The sequence below is a fragment of the Garra rufa genome, unplaced genomic scaffold (assembly GCF_049309525.1).
Source record: "Garra rufa unplaced genomic scaffold, GarRuf1.0 hap1_unplaced_001, whole genome shotgun sequence".
NCBI lineage: Eukaryota > Metazoa > Chordata > Actinopteri > Cypriniformes > Cyprinidae > Garra > Garra rufa.
In genome coordinates this window covers 20,129,764-20,136,811 of record NW_027394276.1, presented here as the reverse complement: position 1 = coordinate 20,136,811, position 7,048 = coordinate 20,129,764, and the positions used below count along the sequence as shown (strand labels likewise).

The 7,048-nt window shown below is 40.8% G+C and overlaps 10 non-coding genes across 10 annotated transcripts; all 10 read left to right on the top strand.

Annotated features, from left to right (window-relative positions):
* The first annotated feature begins 237 nt into the window (after positions 1-237).
* On the top strand, positions 238-356 carry LOC141302831 (5S ribosomal RNA). Its single transcript, XR_012342816.1, has one exon. It is a non-coding gene; the product is annotated as a 5S ribosomal RNA (ribosomal RNA).
* A 753-nt stretch (positions 357-1,109) lies between these two features.
* LOC141303341 (5S ribosomal RNA) lies at positions 1,110-1,228 on the top strand. Its single transcript, XR_012343322.1, has one exon. It is a non-coding gene; the product is annotated as a 5S ribosomal RNA (ribosomal RNA).
* A 753-nt stretch (positions 1,229-1,981) lies between these two features.
* Positions 1,982-2,100, top strand: LOC141302830 (5S ribosomal RNA). Its single transcript, XR_012342815.1, has one exon. It is a non-coding gene; the product is annotated as a 5S ribosomal RNA (ribosomal RNA).
* A 753-nt stretch (positions 2,101-2,853) lies between these two features.
* LOC141303529 (5S ribosomal RNA) lies at positions 2,854-2,972 on the top strand. Its single transcript, XR_012343509.1, has one exon. It is a non-coding gene; the product is annotated as a 5S ribosomal RNA (ribosomal RNA).
* A 753-nt stretch (positions 2,973-3,725) lies between these two features.
* LOC141302828 (5S ribosomal RNA) lies at positions 3,726-3,844 on the top strand. Its single transcript, XR_012342813.1, has one exon. It is a non-coding gene; the product is annotated as a 5S ribosomal RNA (ribosomal RNA).
* A 753-nt stretch (positions 3,845-4,597) lies between these two features.
* On the top strand, positions 4,598-4,716 carry LOC141302827 (5S ribosomal RNA). The gene has a single exon (XR_012342812.1). It is a non-coding gene; the product is annotated as a 5S ribosomal RNA (ribosomal RNA).
* Positions 4,717-4,799: 83 nt separating this feature from the next.
* On the top strand, positions 4,800-4,918 carry LOC141302825 (5S ribosomal RNA). The gene has a single exon (XR_012342811.1). It is a non-coding gene; the product is annotated as a 5S ribosomal RNA (ribosomal RNA).
* A 753-nt stretch (positions 4,919-5,671) lies between these two features.
* LOC141303411 (5S ribosomal RNA) lies at positions 5,672-5,790 on the top strand. Its single transcript, XR_012343392.1, has one exon. It is a non-coding gene; the product is annotated as a 5S ribosomal RNA (ribosomal RNA).
* Positions 5,791-6,543: 753 nt separating this feature from the next.
* LOC141302824 (5S ribosomal RNA) lies at positions 6,544-6,662 on the top strand. The gene has a single exon (XR_012342810.1). It is a non-coding gene; the product is annotated as a 5S ribosomal RNA (ribosomal RNA).
* An 84-nt stretch (positions 6,663-6,746) lies between these two features.
* LOC141302823 (5S ribosomal RNA) lies at positions 6,747-6,865 on the top strand. The gene has a single exon (XR_012342809.1). It is a non-coding gene; the product is annotated as a 5S ribosomal RNA (ribosomal RNA).
* Positions 6,866-7,048: the final 183 nt, after the last annotated feature.

Genomic DNA, 7,048 nt, shown 5'->3' with positions numbered 1-7,048 from the left:
TTTAAACCAATCTTCTTTTATGTCTCATTCTTTTAACCACTAGTCATCTCTCACAGTTAAATCTGACCCCATTTTAGTCTTGTAACTCGGCTGATAAGGCCGATTGTTACACTTGGATGGGAGACCGCCTGGGATTACCAGGTGCTGTAAGCTTTTGCCTTTTCTTCACTATTTATATAATATGCTGGCTTTTACGGAGGCTGATCTTTAAATAGCCCACTTTTTGGAGCAGCCCTCGCTTACGGCCATACCGCGCTGAGAGCGCCCGATCTCGTCTGATCTCGGAAGCTAAGCAGCGTCGGGCCTGCTTAGTACTTGGATGGGAGACCGCCTGGGAATACCAGGTGCTGTAAGCTTTTGCCTTTTCTTCACTATTTATATAATATGCTGGCTTTTAGAAAGACGTGTTTTACCGCTCTATTTATTACAATCATTTAAATGTATTATAGAGTTTTAAGTGTTTTACATGTTTTTTAGGCCATTTTATTACTCTTAACATTTTAAGTGAGTGTGCGTCTTTAAAAAATGGATGGTTGGCCTGCCATGTGACTAGACACATGACAGGAAGCAGGAAGTACAACTGTATAAGAGAGCAGCATGACAAACAAAGGACAGTCACCAAACTGTTGGATTGAGGAGTTGCTAATTTTAGAGCTCACCTTTCCATTCACCACCTGCAAACTTTGGATTACACTTTCTGTGGATTGTATATACACCGGTGGACACTCACATTGGACTTATCAACACACTGGGATTCTTGGACTGTTTTTAGGGTATGGACAAATGAACTGTATTCTTTTAACAGCGTTTACCTCGTTTTATCGTGTTGTTTTAAAGTCTTTTATGTGAACCTTGTAAATAAACCAAATCTATTTAAACCAATCTTCTTTTATGTCTCATTCTTTTAACCACTAGTCATCTCTCACAGTTAAATCTGACCCCATTTTAGTCTTGTAACTCGGCTGATAAGGCCGATTGTTACACTTGGATGGGAGACCGCCTGGGATTACCAGGTGCTGTAAGCTTTTGCCTTTTCTTCACTATTTATATAATATGCTGGCTTTTACGGAGGCTGATCTTTAAATAGCCCACTTTTTGGAGCAGCCCTCGCTTACGGCCATACCGCGCTGAGAGCGCCCGATCTCGTCTGATCTCGGAAGCTAAGCAGCGTCGGGCCTGCTTAGTACTTGTATGGGAGACCGCCTGGGAATACCAGGTGCTGTAAGCTTTTGCCTTTTCTTCACTATTTATATAATATGCTGGCTTTTAGAAAGACGTGTTTTACCGCTCTATTTATTACAATCATTTAAATGTATTATAGAGTTTTAAGTGTTTTACATGTTTTTTAGGCCATTTTATTACTCTTAACATTTTAAGTGAGTGTGTGTCTTTAAAAAATGGATGGTTGGCCTGCCATGTGACTAGACACATGACAGGAAGCAGGAAGTACAACTGTATAAGAGAGCAGCATGACAAACAAAGGACAGTCACCAAACTGTTGGATTGAGGAGTTGCTAATTTTAGAGCTCACCTTTCCATTCACCACCTGCAAACTTTGGATTACACTTTCTGTGGATTGTATATACACCGGTGGACACTCACATTGGACTTATCAACACACTGGGATTCTTGGACTGTTTTTAGGGTATGGACAAATGAACTGTATTCTTTTAACAGCGTTTACCTCGTTTTATCGTGTTGTTTTAAAGTCTTTTATGTGAACCTTGTAAATAAACCAAATCTATTTAAACCAATCTTCTTTTATGTCTCATTCTTTTAACCACTAGTCATCTCTCACAGTTAAATCTGACCCCATTTTAGTCTTGTAACTCGGCTGATAAGGCCGATTGTTACACTTGGATGGGAGACCGCCTGGGATTACCAGGTGCTGTAAGCTTTTGCCTTTTCTTCACTATTTATATAATATGCTGGCTTTTACGGAGGCTGATCTTTAAATAGCCCACTTTTTGGAGCAGCCCTCGCTTACGGCCATACCGCGCTGAGAGCGCCCGATCTCGTCTGATCTCGGAAGCTAAGCAGCGTCGGGCCTGCTTAGTACTTGGATGGGAGACCGCCTGGGAATACCAGGTGCTGTAAGCTTTTGCCTTTTCTTCACTATTTATATAATATGCTGGCTTTTAGAAAGACGTGTTTTACCGCTCTATTTATTACAATCATTTAAATGTATTATAGAGTTTTAAGTGTTTTACATGTTTTTTAGGCCATTTTATTACTCTTAACATTTTAAGTGAGTGTGTGTCTTTAAAAAATGGATGGTTGGCCTGCCATGTGACTAGACACATGACAGGAAGCAGGAAGTACAACTGTATAAGAGAGCAGCATGACAAACAAAGGACAGTCACCAAACTGTTGGATTGAGGAGTTGCTAATTTTAGAGCTCACCTTTCCATTCACCACCTGCAAACTTTGGATTACACTTTCTGTGGATTGTATATACACCGGTGGACACTCACATTGGACTTATCAACACACTGGGATTCTTGGACTGTTTTTAGGGTATGGACAAATGAACTGTATTCTTTTAACAGCGTTTACCTCGTTTTATCGTGTTGTTTTAAAGTCTTTTATGTGAACCTTGTAAATAAACCAAATCTATTTAAACCAATCTTCTTTTATGTCTCATTCTTTTAACCACTAGTCATCTCTCACAGTTAAATCTGACCCCATTTTAGTCTTGTAACTCGGCTGATAAGGCCGATTGTTACACTTGGATGGGAGACCGCCTGGGATTACCAGGTGCTGTAAGCTTTTGCCTTTTCTTCACTATTTATATAATATGCTGGCTTTTACGGAGGCTGATCTTTAAATAGCCCACTTTTTGGAGCAGCCCTCGCTTACGGCCATACCGCGCTGAGAGCGCCCGATCTCGTCTGATCTCGGAAGCTAAGCAGCGTCGGGCCTGCTTAGTACTTGGATGGGAGACCGCCTGGGAATACCAGGTGCTTTAAGCTTTTGCCTTTTCTTCACTATTTATATAATATGCTGGCTTTTAGAAAGACGTGTTTTACCGCTCTATTTATTACAATCATTTAAATGTATTATAGAGTTTTAAGTGTTTTACATGTTTTTTAGGCCATTTTATTACTCTTAACATTTTAAGTGAGTGTGCGTCTTTAAAAAATGGATGGTTGGCCTGCCATGTGACTAGACACATGACAGGAAGCAGGAAGTACAACTGTATAAGAGAGCAGCATGACAAACAAAGGACAGTCACCAAACTGTTGGATTGAGGAGTTGCTAATTTTAGAGCTCACCTTTCCATTCACCACCTGCAAACTTTGGATTACACTTTCTGTGGATTGTATATACACCGGTGGACACTCACATTGGACTTATCAACACACTGGGATTCTTGGACTGTTTTTAGGGTATGGACAAATGAACTGTATTCTTTTAACAGCGTTTACCTCGTTTTATCGTGTTGTTTTAAAGTCTTTTATGTGAACCTTGTAAATAAACCAAATCTATTTAAACCAATCTTCTTTTATGTCTCATTCTTTTAACCACTAGTCATCTCTCACAGTTAAATCTGACCCCATTTTAGTCTTGTAACTCGGCTGATAAGGCCGATTGTTACACTTGGATGGGAGACCGCCTGGGATTACCAGGTGCTGTAAGCTTTTGCCTTTTCTTCACTATTTATATAATATGCTGGCTTTTACGGAGGCTGATCTTTAAATAGCCCACTTTTTGGAGCAGCCCTCGCTTACGGCCATACCGCGCTGAGAGCGCCCGATCTCGTCTGATCTCGGAAGCTAAGCAGCGTCGGGCCTGCTTAGTACTTGGATGGGAGACCGCCTGGGAATACCAGGTGCTGTAAGCTTTTGCCTTTTCTTCACTATTTATATAATATGCTGGCTTTTAGAAAGACGTGTTTTACCGCTCTATTTATTACAATCATTTAAATGTATTATAGAGTTTTAAGTGTTTTACATGTTTTTTAGGCCATTTTATTACTCTTAACATTTTAAGTGAGTGTGCGTCTTTAAAAAATGGATGGTTGGCCTGCCATGTGACTAGACACATGACAGGAAGCAGGAAGTACAACTGTATAAGAGAGCAGCATGACAAACAAAGGACAGTCACCAAACTGTTGGATTGAGGAGTTGCTAATTTTAGAGCTCACCTTTCCATTCACCACCTGCAAACTTTGGATTACACTTTCTGTGGATTGTATATACACCGGTGGACACTCACATTGGACTTATCAACACACTGGGATTCTTGGACTGTTTTTAGGGTATGGACAAATGAACTGTATTCTTTTAACAGCGTTTACCTCGTTTTATCGTGTTGTTTTAAAGTCTTTTATGTGAACCTTGTAAATAAACCAAATCTATTTAAACCAATCTTCTTTTATGTCTCATTCTTTTAACCACTAGTCATCTCTCACAGTTAAATCTGACCCCATTTTAGTCTTGTAACTCGGCTGATAAGGCCGATTGTTACACTTGGATGGGAGACCGCCTGGGATTACCAGGTGCTGTAAGCTTTTGCCTTTTCTTCACTATTTATATAATATGCTGGCTTTCACGGAGGCTGATCTTTAAATAGCCCACTTTTTGGAGCAGCCCTCGCTTACGGCCATACCGCGCTGAGAGCGCCCGATCTCGTCTGATCTCGGAAGCTAAGCAGCGTCGGGCCTGCTTAGTACTTGGATGGGAGACCGCCTGGGAATACCAGGTGCTGTAAGCTTTTGCCTTTTCTTCACTATTTATATAATATGCTGGCTTTACGGAGGCTGATCTTTAAATAGCCCACTTTTTGGAGCAGCCCTCGCTTACGGCCATACCGCGCTGAGAGCGCCCGATCTCGTCTGATCTCGGAAGCTAAGCAGCGTCGGGCCTGCTTAGTACTTGGATGGGAGACCGCCTGGGAATACCAGGTGCTGTAAGCTTTTGCCTTTTCTTCACTATTTATATAATATGCTGGCTTTTAGAAAGACGTGTTTTACCGCTCTATTTATTACAATCATTTAAATGTATTATAGAGTTTTAAGTGTTTTACATGTTTTTTAGGCCATTTTATTACTCTTAACATTTTAAGTGAGTGTGTGTCTTTAAAAAATGGATGGTTGGCCTGCCATGTGACTAGACACATGACAGGAAGCAGGAAGTACAACTGTATAAGAGAGCAGCATGACAAACAAAGGACAGTCACCAAACTGTTGGATTGAGGAGTTGCTAATTTTAGAGCTCACCTTTCCATTCACCACCTGCAAACTTTGGATTACACTTTCTGTGGATTGTATATACACCGGTGGACACTCACATTGGACTTATCAACACACTGGGATTCTTGGACTGTTTTTAGGGTATGGACAAATGAACTGTATTCTTTTAACAGCGTTTACCTCATTTTATCGTGTTGTTTTAAAGTCTTTTATGTGAACCTTGTAAATAAACCAAATCTATTTAAACCAATCTTCTTTTATGTCTCATTCTTTTAACCACTAGTCATCTCTCACAGTTAAATCTGACCCCATTTTAGTCTTGTAACTCGGCTGATAAGGCCGATTGTTACACTTGGATGGGAGACCGCCTGGGATTACCAGGTGCTGTAAGCTTTTGCCTTTTCTTCACTATTTATATAATATGCTGGCTTTTACGGAGGCTGATCTTTAAATAGCCCACTTTTTGGAGCAGCCCTCGCTTACGGCCATACCCTGCTGAGAGCGCCCGATCTCGTCTGATCTCGGAAGCTAAGCAGCGTCGGGCCTGCTTAGTACTTGGATGGGAGACCGCCTGGGAATACCAGGTGCTGTAAGCTTTTGCCTTTTCTTCACTATTTATATAATATGCTGGCTTTTAGAAAGACGTGTTTTACCGCTCTATTTATTACAATCATTTAAATGTATTATAGAGTTTTAAGTGTTTTACATGTTTTTTAGGCCATTTTATTACTCTTAACATTTTAAGTGAGTGTGTGTCTTTAAAAAATGGATGGTTGGCCTGCCATGTGACTAGACACATGACAGGAAGCAGGAAGTACAACTGTATAAGAGAGCAGCATGACAAACAAAGGACAGTCACCAAACTGTTGGATTGAGGAGTTGCTAATTTTAGAGCTCACCTTTCCATTCACCACCTGCAAACTTTGGATTACACTTTCTGTGGATTGTATATACACCGGTGGACACTCACATTGGACTTATCAACACACTGGGATTCTTGGACTGTTTTTAGGGTATGGACAAATGAACTGTATTCTTTTAACAGCGTTTACCTCGTTTTATCGTGTTGTTTTAAAGTCTTTTATGTGAACCTTGTAAATAAACCAAATCTATTTAAACCAATCTTCTTTTATGTCTCATTCTTTTAACCACTAGTCATCTCTCACAGTTAAATCTGATCCCATTTTAGTCTTGTAACTCGACTGATAAGGCCGATTGTTACACTTGGATGGGAGACCGCCTGGGAATACCAGGTGCTGTAAGCTTTTGCCTTTTCTTCACTATTTATATAATATGCTGGCTTTTACGGAGGCTGATCTTTAAATAGCCCACTTTTTGGAGCAGCCCTCGCTTACGGCCATACCGCGCTGAGAGCGCCCGATCTCGTCTGATCTCGGAAGCTAAGCAGCGTCGGGCCTGCTTAGTACTTGGATGGGAGACCGCCTGGGAATACCAGGTGCTGTAAGCTTTTGCCTTTTCTTCACTATTTATATAATATGCTGGCTTTTACGGAGGCTGATCTTTAAATAGCCCACTTTTTGGAGCAGCCCTCGCTTACGGCCATACCGCGCTGAGAGCGCCCGATCTCGTCTGATCTCGGAAGCTAAGCAGCGTCGGGCCTGCTTAGTACTTGGATGGGAGACCGCCTGGGAATACCAGGTGCTGTAAGCTTTTGCCTTTTCTTCACTATTTATATAATATGCTGGCTTTTAGAAAGACGTGTTTTACCGCTCTATTTATTACAATCATTTAAATGTATTATAGAGTTTTAAGTGTTTTACATGTTTTTTAGGCCATTTTATTACTCTTAACATTTTAAGTGAGTGTGTGTCTTTAAAAAATGGATGGTTGGCC